Genomic DNA, 25,886 nt, shown 5'->3' on the forward strand with positions numbered 1-25,886 from the left:
GTGAATTTTCAATTTCTTTTATATTTTTTCTCCGCTCTTCTTTTGGATGTCCAGTTGTACTTTTTTTGGATAGAATTATTAAGTTTAATTTTTTAAGTAAAATTATTAAGTTTTAAATTCAAAATATTTTCAATCTTTAACTCTGATATCAAATTATATTATCATTTATTTTAAAATTTGATAGAGGTTAACTTTAGTTTCTTTTCTATACTTTTTCTCTTACTACTTTTAAAACTTAGTGAGTTGGTAAACCTATTCCATATGCTGCTTTCAATTTCTTTTATACTTTTTCTCTGCTTCTTTTTTGGACATTGAGTTATATATATATTTTTTGGTAGACTTGTTGAGTTTAATTTTTTTTTTAAATAAAATTATTGAGTAACTCTGATACCAAATTATATTGGTATTTATTCCAAAAAATTGATGGGAAGTTAACTTCAATTTCTTTTTTATACAATTTCTTTGACAACTTCTAAAATGTAGTGGGTTGGTAAATTTATTTCATTTGCTACTTTCAATTTCTTTTATACTTTTTTCCCGTTTCTTTTTTGGATGTCGAGCTATATTTTTTTTAAATATAATTGTTGAGTTTAGTTTTTTAAGTAAAATTATTAAACTTTGAACCCAAATCTCTCATATCTCTAACTTGATACCAAATTACATTTTCATTTATCTCAAAAGTTGATGGGAAGTTAACTTTAATTTCTTTATGGGAAGTTAACTTTAATTTCTTTTTTATACTTTTTTTTTTTTTATAACTTCTAAAACTTAATGAGTTGGCAAATCTATTTCATTTGCCCGGTATTTATGGAGGTTCACAATGTTTTCTTCAGGAAAAAAAAATGAAAAAAAAAAAAAGAGAATTAGTGGACGATAGATTTACTTATGGCCGTCATTAAACAAATGGAATTTTTACTTTTATTTTTTATTTTTTATTTTTTAGTTTTTTGCCTTCTTAGAGTATTTGAAAATGAAAGTGACAGACAAGTGAGGTGTTTATTTCCCCTGGAAAGAAATAGGAAAAAAAAATTGACTGATTCTACTATATATTATTTTAAATCGACCACCTCAACTTATATTACTGAAAAAATAAAAAGTAGTATTTTTCACAGTTCTAAAAAAATTATATACATTTTTCATCTAACTAAGTTTACCAAAGTATCTTCTCCTTCATTAGCATTTTGTGAGGCAACTATGCCAGGCTAACTACAGATTCCAGCCAGCCATACCCCGAGTGGTGGCTTTTTCACTTTTTTTTTTTTTTTAATTTTAACAAATATATATAGATGATTCAATTTTTTTAAAAAAAAAAAAACGTTATCACCATTTCTGGACAAATTTTTTTTTATATGGTAAAAATTGATTTCTATGATTTTAAAATTATTTATACGATTTAATTTTTATTATGTGTTAAAAATTTGTAAAAACAACAAATAAAAATAGATGATCTAGACATCATCTAATTTTATCCCAATCGGAGGGCCAGTGGCAGCTGTTGTTGAGTTTGTCATGATGCCTACAGCATCTTGTTGGCAGTCCTGTCTCCTACAGTTGGTGGATGATAGGGAAGTTGAAGAAGAAAAAGTTGAAAGACTAAAAGGTTTTAAAATGTAGATAAGAAGATCGAAGGTATTTTGAAAAAAAAATAATAATAATATTGTGTAGAATTGTAAAGAAATATTTAATGGAACCAGGACTTTCCAAAAAAAAATATATATATATATATATATATGTTTTAAATGTAATTTTGTCATTTTATTGTGATGATCCAGCTGACCATACCAGCTTTATCTTCTCCCATTGCGCTTTTGTCAATTTGCTGGTCAACGTCTCAATTTTAACATGTGCAATTTGTCTTTTTGGTGAATTTCACATGTGTGATTTAGCCTTGATCTGAATTTCAATTTTAACATGTGCAATTTCAATTTGTCTTTTTGGTGAATTTCAGCTTTAAACTCAATAATATTAACCTGTGAGAATATTGTCAGCTTTAAACTCAATAATATTAACCTCTTACATCAGCCAAGAAAAACGAAAACAAAAAAACAAAGATTTCGGATAGCCAACTCCTTCTGAAGGATGTAACCTTCGGGTTTTTTTGGTTGGTATAAAACCCTTTATCCAGAGCCAAAAAAAAAAAAAAAAAAAAAAAGATGTCGGATCTTCAGGGTGTGAAATGTTCCACAGAATCCATCTTTTTTAGTACAGCAACCGGAAAAAAAATAATGATAAATACAAATAAATAAAAAAATAAAAGGTGTTCGAAAAACCCTCCACCCAAAATGTCACATGGACAAAATAGAAGGAAATCAAGATAAAGGAATTGTCATTTTTATGTTTTAAGTTACCATCTATAATAATAAAATGTCACTAATATATATGTATATACATATGTTTTTTCGGGGATCATTTTGCTATCTACAACGTTTATGCTGTTCTTTCACTACTGTTTCCTTTTTTAGTTTTAAGATAAAGATTTCACGTGCAGGGAACACTTCATAAATATATAAAGGTTTGCTCTTAGTTCCAATATATATATACACAGAGCGAGATTACGGTGCGAACGGTCCGTATACGGATCAGCATCAATACCAATATTTTTTAAAAAAAAATATTGATTTTGTTGTGTATATGTAACAGCAAAACTGATATATTTTTTTTTTTTAAACACTGATTTTGGTGCTGATCCGCATACTGACCGTTTATATGTAGACCGTCCATATCGTAACCATACTCTATATATATATATATATATATATATATAAAGGTCCACGTGTAGACAAGCTAGCTAATAGTCAAATTTATTATGACCACAATTTTTATGAGTATTTTTGTAGTCCGTGGGAAATGTATAGTGGCAAAGCCATTATTTCCTATATGAGTTGGGAGTTTATTCACCAAAAAAATATGAGTTGGAAGTGGAAAATTTGAACTATAGACACCTTTACCATTACACTCGTGTACCAATGGAGACTGGTGAAATGGGTAATCTTAAATTGTAGTTGTAAGCAAATTATTGAAATTGGTTATATTTACAATTTTATAAACTAGCACTTCATATGCTGTTAACATTCACACGAAAATAATTGATATAGCCTATAATTTATTGGCATTTGTTTAGGACTAACCCCTTGCATAACCAAAAATATTTGGATGACCGGAAAATAGAAAGCATTTTTTTTTTTTAATCAAAAGGACAATTTAAATGTAAAAGAAAGGGAGAGTTTTTGTCTCAAATTTACAACTGCATAGTTGAGCGTGTAAGAAGTGTATCAGTTAAGAGAATTTTATTTGACAAAAATATCATTGTTTGATGTTGGAAAATAGATAATATACTATTATTAGGGCTGTTCAATTTGCATACCAAACTTTATTTACTAAATGATATTGACAAGTTTGATGATTGTAGCATTATTGAATAGCTATTATTAGGTATAAATGAAACTGCTTTCGATAATTTGGGCTTTAAAACAATTTCAAAGATGTGTTTCTATATTTCCATATGCAACGCCAAGGGAACTGTACCACCACTTAAAAAATTAGAAATTTTATTTTATTAAGATTTTCAATATTTTAATTAAGACTTTTACGTTTATATTTTACTTTGAATTAAAATTATAAGATAAATGGTGATTAATTAAAGTTTTAAATTTTAAATTAGTTTAAATACTAATAAGTTATTAATATTTTTAAATATAAGATATGTGTCACATTCATAAAAAATAAATCAAATAATCTTTATATCATTTGATATATAAATTTTGATAAATCTAGCATTTTTTATAAGCTATACATGTGACAGTCAATTCAAAAAATACATTTCGTTTTCCATACCCAAACAGAATAGGGAAAAATATTCCACAATTAAGATATTTTTAGATTTTTCTAAATATTTATTACTTTACGACAAAAATAGGAGCAAACTCAATAGTAATAAAAAATAAAAAAATAAAAAAACATTGTGCGGTTCATTATATATATATAATATATATGCACTTATTTGTGCATATGCATGTAGCCAATTTTTCTGCATACACCGAATTATTCATTTGGAATTGGATCAATAAGCAAGGAAGTGACAGAGTCCTTAAGAGCCTGTCCAGCACGTGTGAAGTTATCTTCCTCCTCGTAAAGCACGTCCATGACTCTTGCAAAATTAAACGGCCGCATCAGTATTGTCGTTGGCATTTCAGTATGTCTCAGCAACTCTTCGTTTATGTCCTTCCTAGCATTCACGACTTCTTTCGTAAACAACTCATAAACCTCTTCCTCTGACATCCGACGATGCTTCACGTGGCATTCAACAACTGATGCCACGTATCCTCTCTTTTGTTCAAACTAATTAACATAATAATTAATTATGTGTTATTAATCATTAAAAAAATTGAAACTAATTGTTGAAATGTGGTGATCTTGCCACAACGTGCAAGGTAGTTCGGTTACACTTGCACTCTTTGTTTTGCAACATCAAAGACCAAATATTATTTATGTTTATGCATTTTATTTTATCTTGTAATGTTTAAGAACAATATCCTTTTTGTAATGCCCTAAGCTCATTATCTAGCTTAAGGCCTTTTTTGTCTAGTTGCTGGAATTGTATTTCCAGCAACATAAATCCACTTCCTTGGATACCGTTTGAAGTAGGTTTGGGATTTGGACCTGAATTTTGGATATGATAAACTAGATATGCAGAGGAAGAAGCAGAAAAAAGAATGGCCCAATTTGGAGCTGGGAAGGCTGAGTTAAGCCCAAAACAATCTGACCCTTGTGCAGTGTTGTTGCCTAGAAAACTGGGCAAAACGGCCTCAGGTTTGATTATTTTTGAATGGGTAAATGGACTTTGTTTTATCTGGTTTTTGGCTAGAACATAGTTTAATATTCAAAAATGCTTCCCTCCAATTTTCAAGTCAAATGGAGCTGGTTTTCAAATTCAAATGCCTTAGACAAGCTGAACTGCCCATTAAAGAAGGTTTCTTGCATGCCCAGCACATTGATTAGAGTTAATTGAGGTAGTTTGGCTTAGTTGGTTACTTTTAATGCTTTTGTATTTATTGCTCAATATGGCAGCATGCCTTATTGTCTTTTTGATGTATTTAAAAGTATGAAAATTGTAATGAAGAACATTGAGAAAGAAAATATTCAAAAACAGATTTTGAAAAACAACATTTTTGGCTCTCTCTCTCTCAACTACTACATTTTTGGTTTCTTCTTCTTCCCAAAAGCTAACAACCTTCTCAAGAACCCTAAACCTCCATTAAAACCAAAAACAAAACCTAAAAAAACCAAAAAAAAAAAAAAACAAAATCAAGAACCAAGAACCAAGAACCAACAACAATCATTCTTGACTAACACCTTGAATGATTGTGCTCTAGGGTACAACAACATAAACCTACATCAAATTCCATCATGGTATCAGAGCATAGTGTAATTTCTTAGGACCTTGTGAGCTTTCAACCTAGACCATTTTATTTGTAAGAGGATCCCCCACCTAAAGCCTTCCAACAGAAACCAAAACCTCCCGAAAAGACTAGTTGAAACTCACCAAAACACCACCACCCGAGAGCTTGTTCTTGTGTCCATTTTTCAAAACTTTTCAAAAACCATTTTTTCAAATGGCTTCACAATCCTTTGCAACCCCAACACCACCTAAGTTTGAAGGCCAAAATTATTCCATTTGGAGTATAAAAATGAAAGCTTACCTTCAAGCCTTTGGTTTATGGGAAGTCATAGAAGAAGGTTATGTAGTGGAAGAGTTGAGAGCTAATGCAACCCAAGCACAAAGAAATGCACATGAGGCCGAAGTTGCCAAGGGGTTCAAGGCCCTCACTGCCTTGCACTTCTCCATGAGTGATTCCATTTTTACAAGGATAATGTCATACACAAGTGCTAGAGAGGTTTGGATAAAGCTTCAAGAGGAGTTCCATGGAAATACTAGAACTCGGCAAATGCAAGTTTTAAACCTAAGAAGAGAGTTTGAGACGTTGAAGATGAAGGAGAATGAGCTTGTCAAGGATTTCATGGAAAGGATGCTCAAAGTGGTAAATCAAATTCGGGTCCTTGGTGAGTAATTGACCGATCAAAGGGTAGTAGAGAAAGTATTGGTGAGCTTACCCGAAAGGTTTGAAGCTAAGATTTCCTCCCTTGAAGAATCTAGAAATCTTAGTGAAATAACCTTGAGTGAGCTCATCAATGCTCTTCAAGCAACCGAACAAAGGAGAGCCATTAGAAAGGAGGAGATCATAGAGAGTGCATTCTATGGTAGCCACGGCAACAAAAAGAAGAATAAAGGAAGGAAGAGCAACAACACCAACCAAACCGGTTTTACAACCAACAGCAACACAAACAACAACAAAAGGTGGATGGAATCAACAACAAAGCCATCAAAACCGAGGAGGGCATCCACCTTGCCCTCATTACAAGAAGCTTGAACATCCACCATCCAAGTGTTTTTGGAGGCCGGATGCATCTTGTGAAAGATGTGGAGGAAAATGCCACATTGCCAAAGTATGCAAGCAAAGGAGACAACAAGCCAATGTGGTTAATGAAGAAGCCGAGAACCTATTTGTGGCCACATGCCTTAAAGCCACAAGTAGTGGTCTCGGTTGGCTTGTGGATAGTGGTTGCTCACACCACATGAGTTTCCAAAAGGATGGCTTTATGGAGCTTGACCGAAACTACAAAACCAAAGTGAAGATTGGTGATGGCCGGTTCATGAAAGTAGAAGGCAAAGGAGATGTGTGCTTGAACACCAAGGAAGGTACCAAAATTATAAAAGATGTGCTATATGTTCCTAGTTTGTGTGAAAACTTGCTTAGTGTAGCACAATTGGTAGAAAGAGGCTTTGCTTTAAATTTTGCAAAAGATGTATGTATCATATATGATGCTTGTGGTAATGAGCTGTTTAAGGTACCATTGAAGGACAAAAGCTATAGATTGGACCTAGTTAAGAATGAACAAGCCTTAAAAACCAAAGTGGAGTCCATTTCTCAACTTTGGCATAAAAGGCTTGGGCATTCTAGCTATGGTGCCATGAAAAACACCAATGCCATTGTGAAGGACATGCCAAAGATTGAGGAGATGAAAAGCCTATGTGGTGTATGCCAACTAGGGAAATCCACACGGCTTCCATTCCCTAAAGCCTGTTCATGGAGAGCTAAGGAGAAGCTTGAGCTAGTCCATTCGGATGTGTGTGGACCAATGAGTTTGCCATCAATTGGAGGATGTAAGTACTTCCTAACCTTCATTGATGACTACTCAAGGATGTGTTGGGTATATTTTCTAACAACCAAGTCACAAGTGCTTGAGAAGTTCATGGAATTCAAGAAGATGGTGGAAACCCAAAGCAATGCAAAGATGAAGTGCTTGAGAACCGACAATGGTGGAGAATATACAAGCTTGGCTATGGAGGATTTTTGCAAAGAAAATGGAATGGTGCATCAATTCACAACACCATACACACCACAACAAAATGGTGTTTGTGAGAGGAAAAATAGGACCTTGATGGAGATGGCAAGGTGCATGATACATGAGAAGAACATGCCAAAGAAGTTTTGGGCCGAAGCCATATACACGGCTAGCTACATCCAAAACCGAGCATACACCAAAGCCAATGAGTCCAAGACACCCTATGAGATATGGTATGGAGAAAAACCATCTTTGGACAACATAAAAATCTTTGGAAGTGTTTGTTTTCTCCATGTTCATCCACACATGAGAGACAAGCTTGACAAAAGGGCAAATGTGGGCATCTTGGTCGGCTTTAGTGAGGTTACCAAAGGTTTTAGGGTTTTCAACTTGGAAACCAAGAAACTTGTGGTAACAAGGGATGTGAGGATTGATGAAGATGCTGTTTGGGATTGGACAAAGGAGGAGTTTCTTGTCCATGAAGATAATGCTCGGTTGGATGATGGAGAAGAAGAAACCAATGACAATGACAATGAAGAAAATGAAGATGATGAGGAGGATGCACTTGAGACCATTGGAGCCGAATTGGAGATTGGAGATGGTGTTAGAGGAGAAAGGCCATTGCTTGAAATATATGAAAGGTGCAATGTTGCCTTGAGTGATCCTACCAATGCTCAAGAAGCTATGCAAAATAAAGAGTGGATGGAGGCCATGCAAACCGAAATGAATATGATAGAAAAGAATGAAACTTGGTCTTTGGTTTCTAAACCTAAAAACAAGAAACCAATTGGTGTAAAGTGGATCTTTAGGACCAAGTTCAACCGGAATGGAACAATATGCAAGCACAAGGCAAGACTTGTGGCAAAAGGCTATGCACAACAAGCGGGTGTAGATTATGGAGAGACGTTTGCAACGGTTGCAAGAATGGAGACCATAAGGCTCATCCTATCTATCTCGGCCTCAATGTCATGGAAGGTGTACCACCTTGATGTAAAGTCGGCTTTCTTGAATGGTGTGCTTCAAGAGGAGGTTTATGTCAAGCAACCCGAGGGCTTCATTGTTCAAGGACATGAGGACAAAGTCTACCATCTACACAAGGCATTTTACGGGTTAAAGCACCTAGGGCTTGGTATTGCAAGATTGATGGATACTTGACCTACCAAGGCTTTAGGAGGAGTCCAAATGAGCCAACACTATACATAAGGAATGAAGAAGGCATGATTGTTATCTCACTCTATGTGGATGATTTGTTGGTCACGGGTGAAAATGAAAAGAATGTGGAAGTTTTGAAAAATGAACTTGAAAAGGAGTTTGACATGTCAAGCCTTGGTGAAATGAATTACTTCCTTAGAGTGGAAGTGATGCAATGCTCTAGGGGTATTTTCATATCTCAAGAGAAATACATCATAGATCTTTTGAAAAAGTTCAACCTTGATGAATGCAAGCCAATGTCAACACCAATGAGCCAAGGAGACAAATACAAGAAGGAGGATGGCACACCAAAGGTAAACCCGACCCTATATAGAAGCATGATAGGAAGTTTGCTCTATGTATGTTCATCAAGACCGGATATTATGCATGCCACATGTGTTTTGTCTAGATATATGCAAGCACCATCCCAAAACCATTTTTTAGGTGCCAAAAGAATTCTTAGATACTTAAAAGGAACACAAGACTTTGGAGTTTGGTATGATAGGCAAGATGTTATGAGATTAATGGCCTACTCGGATAGTGACTGGGCTAGATTCTTGGATGATATGAAGAGCACTTCGGGGTATCTTTTCTCACTTGGTAGTAGACCATTCTCATGGAATGCAAAGAAGCAAGCAACAACCGCTCAAAGCACCGTCGAAGCCGAGTACATTGCTCGCTCTTCATGTGCAAATCAATGCATTTGGCTTAGGAAATTATTGGAGGACCTTGGTTATCCTCAAGAGGGTTCAACCATCATCAAATGTGATAACACTTCAGCCATATCAATAGCCAAGAACCCCGTTCAACATGGAAGGACAAAACACATACCGGTGAAGTATCACTCTTTGAGGGAGTTTGAAGAAAATGGAGAAGTAAGCTTGGAATATATCAAGACCGAAGATAATCTTGCAGATTTCTTCACCAAGCCACTTCCAAAAGCAAGATTTGAGACCTTGAGGAAGCTTCTAAATATTTCAAGCAAGAACACCAAGGAGGAGTGTTGAAATGTGGTGATCTTGCCACAATGTGCAAGGTAGTTCGGTTACACTTGCACTCTTTGTTTTGCAACATCAAAGACCAAACATTATTTATGTTTATGCATTTTATTTTATCTTGTAATGTTTAAGAACAATATCCTTTTTGTAATGCCCTAAGCTCATTATCTAGCTTAAGGCAATTTTTGTCTAGTTGCTGGAATTGTATTTCCATCAACATAAGTCCACTTCCTTGGATGCTGTTTGAATTAGGTTTGGGATTTGGACCTGAATTTTGGATATGATAAACTAGATATGCAGAGGAAGAAGCAGAAAAAAGAATGGCCCAATTTGGAGCTGGGAAGGCTGAGTTAAGCCCAAAACAATCTGACCCTTGTGCAGTGTTGTTGCCCAGAAAACTGGGCAAAACTGCCTCGGGTTTGATTATTTTTGAATGGGTAAATGGACTTTGTTTTATCTGGTTTTTGGCTAGAACATAGTTTAATATTCAAAAAGGCTTCACTCCAATTTTCAAGTCAAATGGAGCTGGGTTTCAAATTCAAATGCCTTAGACAAGCTGAACTGCCCATTAAAGAAGGTTTCTTGCATGCCCAGCACATTGATTAGAGTTAGTTGAGGTAGTTTGGCTTGGTTGGTTACTTTTAATGCTTTTGTATTTATTGCTCAATATGGCAGCATGCCTTATTGTCTTTTTGATGTATTTAAAAGTATGAAAATTGTAATGAAAAACGTTGAGAAAGAAAATATTCAAAAACAGATTATGAAAAACAACATTTTTGGCTCTCTCTCTCTCAACTACTACATTTTTTGTTTCTTCTTCTTCCTAAAAGCTAACAACCTTCTCAAGAACCCTAAACCTCCATTAAAACCAGAAACAAAACCTAAACAAACCCAAAAAAAAAAAAAAACAAAATCAACAACCAAGAACCAAGAACCAACAACAATCATTCTTGACTAACACCTTGAATGATTGTGCTCTAGGGTACAACAACATAAACCTACACCAAATTCCATCACTAATTTCCAATATTATTGAAAATTTAATTTAATAATATTAAGTGCCAACTATATATTTTTACTAACTAGTTCTGTCCTACGTTATGTCCAACTATATAATCCATGAACCTTGAGATGATTGATGACTGCTCTCATTATTTTTGAGTAATTATCCAATATTTTAAAATTTAAAAGCGTCGTCTAATGCTTTGAAATTTAAAAAAACAAAAAATAATTAAGCTTGTCAATTTATTAAACAAGTTGCTTAATATTGCAAAATTAATTAAGATAAAATTGCAAACAAAAAAATAATAAACATTGCAAACAAAAAAATAGAGACACAATAAGGCGATGCTTTTATGAAGGAAAGCGTTGCCTATTTACCTTTTTTTTAATTTTAATTTTATTCATATTTTATTAATATATATGCATATAATTATGTAAATAAATATATATATATATATATATAAAACTTGGAGATAAATGGTTAGTAAATTAGGAAGATACATAGGCCATAGCAATTGAGGCTCCATATATCTATGGATATCAGGCTTGCGAAAACTTGAATACAGCAATGTGTCCATTAAATAAAATGTTGTTGTCACTTTGTTATCTGTTTTACAGAATAAAAAATTTTATTTTGATTCAATTTCTTTGTTTAAAATGTTAAATATAGTGTATGAAGATCTTGATAATACAGTGTAATATATTGATTAGTTTTATGAAGTAAAAAATTACAATTTTTTATTTTTTATTTTTTCAATGTCATAGACCATGCTTTTGGCAATAAATGCCTCACATTTTTCTTCTTTCTTTTTAACAATTTTTCACGGTGTTGACTTATTGTTATATTTGCATTTTTAAATTATTTTCTTATTAAATTTAAGAACTTCTAAATTTTTTTAATATCAAAACTTTAGGCAACACTACTAATGATAAAAGCATCACCTAATGCTTTGAAATTTTTCCCAAAAAAAAAAAAGTTAAGCTCCTCAATTTATCAAACAAGTTGGTTAATATTGGAAAAATTAATTAAGTTGAAATTGCAAACAAAAAAATTAATAAACATTGCAAAAAAATAAATAAATAAAGACACAATTGGGCGACACTTTTATGAAGGAAAGCGTCGCCTATTTGCCTTTTTTTTAATTTTATTTTTTTTCAAGTTTTATTAATATATATGCATATAATTATGTAAACATATATATACATATATATATATATATATTGGGGAATATGCGGTTAGTGAATTAGCAAGGTTCATATACTACGAATATTAAACCTTGATATATTTATAGCTATTAAGCTTGTGAAAACCTCAGGACAGCAGTGTGTCCATTAGATAGACTGTTGCTGTCACTTTAATATGTTTTATAGAATAAAAAATTTTATGTTAATTCAATTTCTGCATTTAAAAGATTAAACATAATGTGTGAATATCTTAGTAATGCAGTATAATATAATAATAAGCTTTATAAATTAAATTTAAAATTGTTTTTTTAACTTTTTCAATGTCATAAGCGACGCTTTTGGCATTAAAAATGTTGCCTCTTACTTACTTTTTTTTTTTTAATAATTTTTTGCAATGTTGACTTATTGTTGTGTTTGCATTTTTAACTTAACTATTTGTTAGATTTAAGAATGTCAAAATTTTTTTAATATCAAAACATTACACGACGCTTTTGATGATAAAAGCGTCGCCTAATGCTTTGAAATTTAAAAAAAAAAAAATTAAGCTCCTCAATTTATTAAACAAGTTGCTTAATATTGCAAAATTAATTAAGTTAAAATTGCAAACCAAAAAAAAAAACATTGCAAAGAAAAAATAGAGACACAATTAGGTGATGCTTTTTAAAGGCAAGCATTGCCTATTTGCCTTTTTTATAATTTTAATTTTTTTCCATGTTTTATTAATGTATATGCACATAATTATGTAAATATATATATATATATATATATATATATAAAATGGGTGATAAGTGGTTAGTGAATTAGTAAGGTATATAGGCTACAGCGATCAAGGCTTCATATATCTATGAATATCACGCTTGTGAAAACCTGAGGATAGCAGTGTGTCCATTAAGCAGACTGTTGCTTTCACTTTACTATCTATTTTGCAGAACAAAAAAATTTATGTTGATTCAATTTCTTTGTTTAAAAGGTTAAATATAATATGTGAAGATCTTGGTAATACAATGTAATTTACTAATTAGCTTTATGAAGTAAAAATTTATAATTTTTTTTAATTTTTTCAATGTCATAGACAATGCTTTTGGCAATAATTGTGTCACCTTTATCTTCGTTTTTTTTTTTAAGAATTTTTTGCAATGTTAACTTATTGTTGTGTTTGCATTTTTAACTTTATTTTTGCATTTTTAACTTCTTTGCTTGTAAAATTAAAAAACTTCTAAATTTTTTAATATCAAAACTTTAGGCGACGCTATTGATGATAAAAGCATCGCCTACTGCTTTGAAATTTTATACAAAAAGAAAAAAGTTAAGCTCCTCAATTTATCAAACAAGTTGGTTAATATTGAAAAAATTAATTAAGTTAAAACTGCAAACAAAAAAAATAATAAAAATTGCAAAAATAAATAAATAAAGGCACAATTAGGCGACACTTTTATGAAGGAAAGCGTCACCTACTTGCCTTTTTTTTTAATTTTAATTTTAATTTTTTTTCAAATTTTATTAATATATATGCAGAGAGAGAGAGAGAGAGAGAGAGAAATTAGGAAATAAGTAGTTAGTGAATTAGTAAGGTACATATTAGGCTTGTGAAAACCTAACAGTAGCAGTGTGTCCATTAGGTAAACTGCTACTGTCATTTTGATCTATTTTATAGAATAAAAAATTTTATATTCATTTAATTTCTGCATTTAAAAAATTAAACATAGTTTATGAAGATCTTGATACTACAGTGTAATGTACTAATTAGCTTTATGAAGTAAAAATTTACAATTTTGTTTTTTGGGTCAATATCATAAGCGACGCTTTGGCATTAAAATTGTTGCCTATGTCTTCCTTTTCTTGTCTTTTTTTTTTTTTTGGCAATGTTGACTTATTGATTTTCAATATTTAGATACATTAATTCTAAAATATAAAATTCAAGAGAATGTTAAAATTTATAAATAAAATAAAAAATATATATTATATGCTTCTTTAAGATAGTTGTCAGGACCCGCCTAGAATTCCTTCTTTGAATCCTAGACAAGCCCTGATCCCAGGGAAATACCACCGAACCTTCCAACAGAAAATCCGGCAGCACCTCCCCTAAGGGTAGGACTTACCAAAAATTACCTGCACTGAAAACACACTTCTATATTCATCCCCTTATTCCTCCCGCAAAACTACAAATTGATTCCACATATTTATAGCACTTCACAACAATAACAGCACCCCAGTGCATAAATAAAACATAAGTGTCCAAATAGTATACAGAGCTTCATGAAGTGCTAATCAACAGAAAATACAACAAAGATGAAAGAAATAATACAACTGAAATGAACAAGTACAAAAGTACTTCTCGAAACACGATAGCGGCGGAGAATTGGTTCGCCCCGGAAGAACGTCTACCACTCCTTGCACCTAAGGGAACGGAACTTAAAAACGTAAGATGCTAATCATCTCAATGAGTGACCCTAGCTACTGAACACTTTTAATAGTAATACTAATAATAGAACAAACAGGGGAATTGAATTAATACCAACAATTAATAGGTAAATAAATAATAGCAGTTGGAAATAATAATTTCCCTCAAAACTCTCACTAATCACTCCGTTGGAAATGTTCCCTTTTTAAAACATTTTCATAAAACCCGATATTCGTATTTCCCGAAAACCAAAGGATCAAACAATTTAATAAACAATAATAAATAAATACCCCAAATATAATTAAAACGTACTAAATTATAATAAATAATTTTTGAACATTTTTGGGGTTTGAAATTTTGTCTGAAAATTTACACTTGACGCACCACACCATATACCGGTGATGCCCTCCGATACGCAGCGTCCTGAGCACCGACTGGCGGGGAGATTAAAGAGAAAAACTTGCAAACGGCACTTCAGTGTCTCAACAGTACTGCTGCTGAAACCGCCATCCCGGCCAAGGAGGGGGGCAGCTGTGGCCAATATCAAACTTGCCTGCCCATGGTCCAATGGCAACTCACGGGAGACATAATACTTGCGCGCTAAACCACATATACATACACCAGCACACCAATACTGTATGAATGCGTCTAAAAATAATTATTAAATCAATCGTATCGTTTTCCAAAATTACCGTGGGAAATATAACAATTTTTACATTTACCATCCCACATATTTTCATTTAACAATCTGGTACGAAAACATCGATAACCAATAAAACAATAATTTTTTAACCAGATGTCCAATTTAAGCTACGTGGACCAATCAGGTGATGACATGTGGCATTACTGTGCACTTAAGCCAGATATAATAAAATATTACAGTATCCGACGATCTTCAAACATCCATAACTTTTTAACCAGATGTCCAATTTAAGCATGCCGCTAGTCTATGAACTCGTATCAACGAGTACTTTACAACCATATAAGAGTCAAAACAAAATTATACAACAAGAAAAAGTCAACTCCGGCACCTTTTGGACTGTTTGCACCTCGACTTGTTTTGCCCATAACTTTCAAACCGTAGCTCCGTTTTGGACGTGCTACTAGTCTACGAACTCGGGGCATCATGCACTTCGCCACGGTACCCTGGTCAACTAGAAATTCCAACTGGGATAAAAAGTCAACTTTTGACCCACTCGGTCAACGATCAACCTCGGTCAACGTGCACGGATTCCGGTGTGATTTGGGACGGGGTGTTACAACCTCCCCCCCTCATAAGAATTTCGTCCTTGAAATTCCGCACGTCACTGGAACAGATAAGGGTACTGATCACGCATCTGCTCTTCGGGCTCCCACGTTGCTTCCTCGACTAAATGGTTCCGCCATAAGACTTTAACTAGAGGAATAGTCTTGTTATGTAGCACCCGCTCCTCAGGATCCAAAATCTGCACTGGCTGCTCTACATACGAAAGATCTTCCCTTAATTCTATGTCAGGAGTCGAGTACGTGTGAGGGGTCTGCAATATACTTCCGTACCATCGAAACATGAAACACGTTGTGCACTCGGGCTAGCTCTTTCGGTAATGCCAACCTATAAGCCACAGGACCAATCCTCTCCATAATCTTGTAAGGTCCAATATAACGAGGACCCAACTTACCTCGTCGACCAAAGCGTACTACTCCTTTCCATGGAGATAACTTTAGGAATACCCAATCTCCTACTTCAAATTCCAAATCCTTCCTACGAACATCGGCGTAACTCTTCTGTCGATCTTGGGCAACCTTCAATCGGTCTTTAATGATCTTCACCTTGTCCAAGGTCATCCTTAAATACTCAGATCCAACCGCATTATTCGTTGCAAGGAGTCTTTCTTCTCCTACCTCACTCCAACACAAAGGTGTCCGACACTGCCTCCCATATGAAGCTTCATACGGGGACATCCCAATACTCGCCTGATAACTGTTGTTGTAGACAAATTCTATCAATGGCAATTGTTCATCCCAGCTACCGCGAAATTACATAACACAAGACCTTAGCATGTCTTCTAATGTCTGAATTGTGCGCTCAGCTTGTCCATCAGATTGTGGGTGAAAAGAGGTGCTGTAGTTAAGTCTTGCTCCTAGTGTATCAACCAACTTCCGCTATAATCGTGAAGTAAAACGCGAATCTCGATCGGAGACGATGGCTAACGGTACTCCATGAAGACTTACAATACCTTGCACGAACAACTGGGCTAACTTCTCGGGTGAAAAACGTTCTCATACTGGTAAGAAGTGTGCCGACTTGATAAGACGATCGATGATTACCCAAATGTCGTCGTACCTTCTAGGTGTGGGAGGAAGCTTGAATACGAAGTCCATGTTGAGTTCTTCCCACTTCCACACGGGAATAGGTAAGGATTGGAGTAGTCCCTAAGGCTTCTGTCTTTCTTCCTTTACTTGTTGACAAATTAAGCACTTTGATACAAAATCTGCCACTTCTCTCTTCATGCCAATCCACCAATAATACTTAACAAGCGTTCGGTACATTTTGGTACTTCCAGGATGCATTGCATACATCGAGCTATGCGCCTCTTCTAAAATCTCCTTCTTGAGTTCTGGGACATCAGGAACGCAAAGTTGTCCTTTATATATGAGGGCTCCATCCCTCCTTATGGAAAACTCCGGATCAAGACCTTCTTGTACCTTTCCCTTAATCGTTCTCAATTTAGGATCTTCCATTTGAGTCTCCAATATACGATCCACCAACATCGGTCGCACCTGAAAACTAGCCATAAGAACTCCCGAAGGATGCATATGCATTAACACCCCCATCTTCTTCAACTCCACCATGAGAGGTAGTTGGATGGCTTGGATGTGAGCAAGAGATCTGATAGCCTTCCTACTCAAAGCATCTATCACTACATTCGCCTTGCCTGGGTGAGAATCAATCACACAGTCATAATCCTTCAATAACTCCATCCATCTCCTTTGCCTCATATTTAACTCCTTCTGAGTTAAAATATACTTGAGGCTTTTGTGGTCAGTATAAATTTGGCATGTGGCCCCATACAAGTAGTGTCTCCACTTCTTTAGAGCAAAGACTACCGCCGCCAATTCTAAGTCATGCGTAGGGTAATTCTGTTCGTGCTGCTTCAATTGCCGTGATGCGTACGCTACCACCCTTTGATTCTGCATTAGCACGCAACCCAACCCTTGATGGGATGCATCACAATAGACTTCAAAACCTTCATTCCCATTAGGTAAAGTTAAGACAGGCGTGGATGTTAACCTTTGCTTCAATTCCTGAAAACTCTGTTCACACATGTCCGTCCAACTAAATTCAATCTTCTTTCGAGTTAAATTATGAAGCGGTCCAGCAATTTTCGAAAACCCTTCTATAAAACGACAGTAGTATCCCGCTAATCCAAGAAAACTTCATACTTCCCTCATAGTGGTAGGGCGTTCCCAACTCAACACTGCCTTCACCTTGTCGGGGTCCACATAGATGCCTTCGACTGACACGATATGTCAGAGAAAACCCATTTGATTCAACCAGAATTCACACTTGTCGAACTTAGCATATAGCTGATGCTGCCTTAGAGTTTGGAGCACTCTCTTCAAATGCCTCACGTGCTCTTCTTGGCTCCTTGAATAGATCAAAATGTCATATATAAATACAATGACAAAACGATTCAAGTACGGACGAAACACCCTATTCATCAAATCCATAAAAGCTGCTAGGGCATTGGTGAGTCCGAACGACATCACTAGGAATTCATAATGCCCATACCTCATCCTAAAGGCAGTCTTAGGAATGTCCGACTCTCGGATCCTTAACTGATGGTACCTAGACCTCAAGTTGATCTTGGAAAACACCTTGGCACCTTGGAGTTGGTCAAATAGATCATCTATCCTTGGCAACGGATAGCGATTAGGGATGGTTACCTTCTTAAGCTGCCGGTAGTCGATGCACAGTCTTAGACTACCATCCTTCTTCTTCACAAACAAAACTGGAGCTCCCCACGGCAATATGCTTGGTCTAATAAACCCTTTATCTACCAAATCTTGCAATTGGACCTTTAGCTCCCTTAGCTCTGCTGGAGCCATCCGATACGGCGGTAGAGAAATAGGCACAGTACCTGGAATTAATTCAATGGGAAAGTCGACTTCCCTTTCCGGAGGCAATCCTGGTAACTCCTCAGGAAACACATCCGGAAAATCCCGCACAACGGGCATGTCTTCCAACCTGACCCCACTTACTCGTGTATCTATCACATGAGCCAAATACCCTTGGCAACCCTTATTCAATAACTTCTTGGCGGTAAGGGTAGATATCAACCTCGGCAAGGGCCTTCCAACTTCCCCACGGAATACCACTTCTGGCAACCCTAGCCTCCTGAATGTAACTTCTTTGCTAAAGAAATCTACGGACTCATGGTTCCTTGCCAACCAATCCATACCCAAGATTACATCAAGTCCGGATAGATCCAACAGGATCAAGTCCGCTTCCATCACTTGATCTTCGATGCAGAAGAAACACTCCTTGATTAACTGGCTAGGCCATAAGGATTCTCCTGTAGGAGTGGCTATTTCTAGCAGACATTCTAAAGGAGTAGGGTCATACCAACCCGAACGACAAATTCTCTTGAGATAAACGAATGTGTTGCTCCCGGGTTTATAAGCACACGTGCGTCATTACCAAAAATATTCAAGGTACCTGTGACAATGTCAGGCGTAGTCCTGGCTTCTTGCTGCGTCATAGCAAACACCCGACCTTGACCTGTCTACTGGGGTTTCCTTCTTCTACCTCGACTCGATCCTGTAGACGGTTGGGCTGATCTCGAAGAAGCTCCTACTACCTGACTCCCCTGGGAACTCTGACCCGGAAATACACCAGTATGCTGTGCTCGACGACCTGCCCCTAGCACACTGCCACTACCATAAGGGCACTCCCTCCTTATGTGGCCTGGCTGCCCATACTAAAAACATAAACCATCCATCTGACACGGCCCAGAATGCTTCCTCCTACAAATTGGACAAATCCGCGGAGAACCAAAGTGTGATTGCTGATACGAGCTTGTATCCCCACTGATCGAATGGCGAGCTGACTGGGGCATACGATAACTGCCTCTCCGCTGAAATCTGCCTCGTAGGCTCGGTCCACCACTACCCGATGATCCTGACCTATGGCTCTTCTTGGACGCTCCCTGGCTAGGTGCTCCACTGTATAAACCTTCGAATGATCTGCGCCTCGAGGGTTTGCGCATCTCCACCTGTCTCTCTAGCTCCAACGCTGCATCCCTAGCGGACTGACAGGTGGGGTGTACTGATCCAGCAATGTTGAGAGCGATGTTTTTATTCAAGCCGTCTATGAACCTCACCTTCTTCGCATGATCGTCGGGAATCATGTGCATGCAGAATTCGGATAGTTCTCAAAATCTTCTCTCGTACTCGGACACTATCATGTTCCCCTGTCGCAGTTCCTCGAACACTCTCCTTCTTGCCTCACGGTAGGCAGAAGGACAATACTCAGTAGAGAAGGCAACCTTAAACTGATCCCACGTATGCCTTCTGCGAGTCTTTTCTACTTGCCACCACTTCCGGGCGTCTCCTTCTAGCAAGAAACCAGAGATTCTCACCATATCCTCGTCGGGGCACTGCATCCCCTCTTCCAGGATTTTCTCTATGTTGGATAGCCAATTTATGGCTGCAGCTGGGCCTTGGCTACCATTGAAGTTCACGGCTCCCAAGCGTCGAGCTTGATCCACGGATCGGTTACTGGAGCTTGAACCTCCTAAGGCTCAAGTTAGTCGAGAGACAAGTTGCCTAAGGCTCGATTGACTCCCGGAACTCTCAGCTAAGTGTTCCCGAGTACTACGTGCGTCCCGCCTATGCATCGTAGCAAATTCTGAGGAAACAAACAAGAGTTTAGAAACAAAGACACTTAAGCACGATTACAAAAGAGAGAAATTTACAGATGGCTGTACAACAATGCACAGTCCTTTAGGATTACAAGAACCTATGCTCTGATACCAACTGTCAGGACCCACCCAGAATTCCTCCCCGGAACCCTATACAAGCCCTGATCCCAGGGAAATACCACCGAACCTTCCAATGGAAAATCCAGCAGCACCTCCCCTAAGGGTAGGACTTACCAAAAATTACTTGCACTGAAAACACACTTCTATATTCATCCCCTTATTCCTCCCGCAAAACTACAAATTGATTCCACAAATTTACAGCACTTCACAACAATAACAGCAGCCCAGTGCATAAATAGGACATAAGTGTCCAAATAGTATACAGAGCTTCATGAAGTGCTAATCAACAGAAAATACAACAAAGATGAAAGAAATAATACAACTGAAATGAACGAGTACAAAAGTACTTCTCGAAACACGATAGCGGCGGAGAATTGGTTCGCCCCGGAAGAACGTCTACCACTCCTTGCACCTAAGGGAACGGAACTTAAAAACATGAGATTCTAATCATCTCAATGAGTGACCCCAGCTACTGAACACTTTTAATAGTAATACTAATAATAGAACAAATAGGGGAATTGAATTAATACCAACAATTAATAGGTAAATAAATAATAGCAGTTGGAAATAATAATTTCCCTCAAAACTCTCACTAATCACTCCGTTGGAAATGTTCCCTTTTTAAAACATTTTCACAAAACCCGATATTCGTATTTTCCGAAAACCAATGGATCAAACAATTTAATAAACAATAATAAATAAATACCCCAAATATAATTAAAACGTACTAAATTATAATAAATAATTTTTGAACATTTTTGGGGTTTGAAATTTTGTCTGAAAATTTACACTTGACGCGCCACACCATATACCAATGATGCCCTCCGATACCCAGCGTCCTGAGCACCGACTGGCGGGGAGATTAAAGAGAGAAACTTGCAAACGGCACTTCGGCGTCCCGACAGTACCGCTGCTGAAACCGTCATCCTGGCCAAGGAGGGGGGCTGCTGTGGCCAATATCAAACTTGCCTGCCCATGGTCCAATGGCAACTCACGGGAGACATAATACTTGCGCGCTAAACCACATATACATACACCAGCGCACCAATACTGTATGAATGCGTCTAAAAATAATTATTAAATCAACCGTATCGTTTTCCAAAATTACCGTGGGAAATATTGCAATTTTCACATTTACCATCCCACATATTTTCATTTAACAATCCGGTACGAAAACATCGATAACCAATAAAACAATAATTTTTCTCGTAATATGAGGTTCAACAATTAAAATACCGTGGGCATAATTATAAAAATTAAACCACCACTTTAAGCAAATACTTTTATAAAATATTTAAACCAATTATGCCCAAAAATAATATTTAAAACCACGCACAATTTATTACTGAAAATACCTTGCTCATGCATAATAAATATATTAAATCACAATAAAATCATAATTAAATCGCACCACATAAGCATAATTCAAATACCAATTAAACATAATTAATTGTCCTAAAATATTTTTAAAGGTGGGTCACTCACCTTAAGCGCGTATATCAGCTAAGATCCTCGGCAGGATCAACTTCACTATTTGCACGCGCACCTAAAACATCCACAGTACACCAACCAAATATATTAATATTTTAATCGGGTAACTCCCAAATGGGTACCTGGGGAGCGAACACAAACGACAACTAAAAATTACGAGTAATATACCGAATCGAAGCTTGAGTGATGGGGATCACGGATTCGGTCTTACTTTTCGGAGATCGGACCCGAGGTGGCCGGAATCTCGCCGGAAAGCTTTCGGGATTCGACGCCTTAATTCTCCCAAACCGTCGCAAATTGGTGGAAAAGGATGCCGGATTTGGATTCAGGAGGTCGGAATCAGTGGACAAGGACCGACGGTGCAACTGGGTACTCGTCGGAACAGTGACTTCCGGCGAGCCGCAGCGGTCATCGGCAACCGTCGTTGGCGGCGGCACGTGTGGTGGCCGTTGGCTGAGATTTTTGGCGGTTCTGTTGATCGAGGGGAGAGGATTCCAACGGGACCGGCGGTGAGGCAAACAGAGGCCGGACGGCGGAGAAATTGGGGTTTGAAGATTTTCGGCGCCTCGCCGAAAAACGCTCCGATCTTGGCGCGTCGGACGTCCCGTGGCCGTGAAATTTGGTGGGTAGGCCGGAATTGAGGAGGTGGTGAGCGGTGGCTGGCGTGTGTGGCCTGAAAATGGCCAGAAACTGGGCAAACGGCGGTGGCCGACGGTGGAGGGAAAAATCGCCGCCAAGCTTCGCTGCCTCGATCCCGGCGCATCCGACCACCGTCGGTCGTGAAATTTCAGGGTTTGGCCGAAAATGGGAAGGCGCTCCCGTCTGGCCAGCGAGTGTAGCAAGGGTCGGCTGGAAAATTGGACAATTCCGGCGACCTGTCGGCTTTCTCTCTCTCTCTCTCTCTTTCTCTCTCCTCCCTGGCATTTTTGCCAAATAAAAGCCACCGTGGGTGACATTGTTCATCCACATGGACCAATCAGGTGATGACACATGGCGTTACTATGCACTTAAGCCAGATATAATAAAATATTATGGTATCCGGTGAACTTCAAACATCCATAACTTTTTAACCATATGTCCAATTTAAGCGTGCCGCTAGTCAATGAACTCGCATCAAAGAGTACTTTACAACCATATAAGAGTCAAAACAAAATTATACAACAAGAAAAAGTCAACTCCCAGCACTTTTTGGACTGTTTGCACCTCGACTTGTTTTGCCCATAACTTTCAAACCGCAACTCCGTTCTTGATGTGCTACTAGTCTACGAACTCGGGGCATCATGCACTTAACCATGGTACCTTGGTCAACTAGAAATTTCCATCTGGGACAAAAAGTCAACTTTTGACCCACTCAATCAATGGTCAACCTCGGTCAACGTGCACAGATTCCGGTGTGATTTGGGACGGGGTGTTACATAGTTATTTTTCTTCACACTTCTAAAATTAAATAAAACATGTATAATAGCCGATGCTTTCATTACACAAGCTTCACCCAACATTAATTATTTTTACCAACGCTTTGTTTATAAAAGTGTTGTCTAATGTTTTTAATCATCAATCCAACAATACCCAAAAAGAGCGTCACTTATTTTTGTTATTAAACGATGCTTTATCTTCTACGTTTTTTAAAAGTGCCGTATATTTTTGGTATTTTAGCTGACATTTTATCTTCAGTATCGCAGTTTTAATTTCACATACGCTTTTTTTTTTTTTTTTTGGTAGCATCACGTAATTAGTATCGCTAATTTACTATTTTAACGTAGTGTATCTTCCTCCATTGTTGGTATGTGTTTCTTGTGAAACCATTTGGCCTCTTCGAAGTAAGCTCTTACTTGATATATCATCTGAAGAAAAAATAAAAATAAAACCACCAACGCAAATTATTTTGTAATATTAGGACTTGTTCATATTTATAACTGGTTTTATTTATAATTATTTGTTTTTATATAGTCGTTTGGTGTTTTAATTATTACTATGGTGCTTATAATTTTTGGGACAAGCACCATTTTTTCTAAATAATTAAAAGGTCAAGTTTGTAAAAAGGTGGACCAATTATAGTTTATATATTGATGTAACGAACTCAATATAATGATTTTGCCTTATTTCTCTCCTTGGGTTTAGGGGAAGAGAACAAGATGCATTTTTTTAAGGAGGTTCTTACTGCTTGTTTAGCATAGTCAACGCGATATGATTTTCCAAGTTTGGTCATTTCCTCTTCAATTTCAATATAAACGTCCAAGAGTGCCTGGTAACCAAACTGCATGTAGGCTGGAAGTTGACCAACCATAAAAATGTCCCACCTGAAAATAAAATAAGGCACTTATATTAAATAACATGTTTTACCAAATATATACTAATTACGTTAATTATTTATGGTCATAGAAAATGAGAATTCAAACCTTTCCATAGCTTCAGTAAAGAGCTCTACCTCTTCAAGTGTGCCGTACACATCATAGATATCGTCAATAACAGAGGTCATTGCAATGACTTTAGTCAGCATCCTCCTTTCAAAGTAATATTGAGGCTCAAAATAAACACCCAGAATCCAAAAGTAACACTCAAATCACTCTATCTCATGCAAAAGGTAGCTTCTTTGCAAATTCCAACTCCTTCCACCACCTAAATCACAATCAAAAAAAAAATTTGATCATTTTCAACTATCATGTTATATTTATGTATATATAATTTTTCTATATTGGTTAAAGTTGTTTTTGTGGATGTCTATATTATATTATAGGGAATAGGATGATCTTATTACTGTTAATAGAATGTAAACGCCCACCAAGTACCGGGCAATCTCACCTACTGTGACAAGCTTTACACACACACACACACACACACAAAAGCTTACAACTTTGTCAAATCTGATAATACCTTGCAATATCACTTAGTTCCTTCTTGTGCACTTGCTGAAAAAAAGTTGAAATCCAATATATACACAAGCTTACGACTTTATCAAATCTGAAAATACCTTGCAATATCACTTACTTCCTTCTTGTGCACTTGCTGAAGAAAGTTGAAATCTAACTTGGCGAAAGTTAGAAGAACCTCATTGTGTGAAGGGTCTTGGGGGTAGATGGACATGTAATACCTTGCCTCTAGCCTAGGTAAGCCTCTTCGGATAGGCCGATTCCAGGCACGAGCAACTTCATGTGAAAGAGGGTGGCTCAAATTGGATGCTACACGCTCAAGATGGGTGGTAGTAAAGGCAAGAGCTTCGTCTAGTATATTTTCTCCATGAACCCTAAGGTGTGTAGCTTCGTATAAACTTTGCATTCCTCGAACATCATCAACAAGGGATTCCTTAAATTTCCCTTCCACAACCTTGAACTTGCTGAATATATCTACAGGGACTATTATAACCTTGTTGTCTAAGCAACCGAAAGCAGAGAGCAACAGTGTAAAGGTCAAAATCATTTTCATGGTCACCATAGTTGTAACTAAGAGTGTTGATTTGCTGCAAAATTTCTTCAATCTCGCTTTCAAAATGGTAAGCCACGCCTAAGCGCTGAATAGCATTAATCAATTCGAGCTTTTCCAAAGGATTATTGACGGGAACCACTACCATCTTCTTCACTTGTTCCTTCAACTTCTGAACCTTTTCCATTTCTTTTTCTATTTCCTACAGAAAGCCCCAAAAAAAAATAAACTCGAGACTATTTTTGTATTAAAGAAAACAGAAGCACAAGAAATAACATTAATTAATAAGTAACATTTTTTTTTCTTTTCTTTTTTTTTTTACCTTAGAGTCAGAAGTAGCATATGACAGAAAATGGTCACCCCAAATGCTTGGATGAAAATTGGCAGAACGGCGATTCACATCGGATACATTGGCAGCAGCATTTGGAATTGGAATGGTTGATGGAACTTGAACTACCATTTATTTCGGTAATATGAAAGTAATAGAAATTGGATATGTAGATTTTTCTTTTTTCTTTTTTTTGGGCAAGTATATTAAGCTTGCAGCTATGGTAGTATGAGTGGAAGAGACTGGTATGCTCTCCATTTATAGAAAAAAATCCGAGTACTGAGAGTGGCTAACTATTTGCTCAGCATCTATTTCCACACGTAAACCACGAGCGATGAAAAGGAAACAAAGAAAAATATCAAAAATAAAAACACGTGCCAATTCGATTTGCATTATTTCACTGCCATTAATTTCATAAGTGGTGCCCATATATAGTACTGGGT

At 36.6% G+C, this 25,886-nt stretch overlaps 1 pseudogene; it reads right to left on the reverse strand.

Annotated features, from left to right (window-relative positions):
- Positions 1 to 4,041: 4,041 nt before the first annotated feature.
- Positions 4,042 to 25,653, reverse strand: LOC107435185 ((-)-germacrene D synthase-like; annotated as a pseudogene).
- Between the last annotated feature and the right edge of the window lie 233 nt (positions 25,654 to 25,886).

This window comes from Ziziphus jujuba, chromosome 1, assembly GCF_031755915.1.
Source record: "Ziziphus jujuba cultivar Dongzao chromosome 1, ASM3175591v1".
Classification (NCBI taxonomy): domain Eukaryota; kingdom Viridiplantae; phylum Streptophyta; class Magnoliopsida; order Rosales; family Rhamnaceae; genus Ziziphus; species Ziziphus jujuba.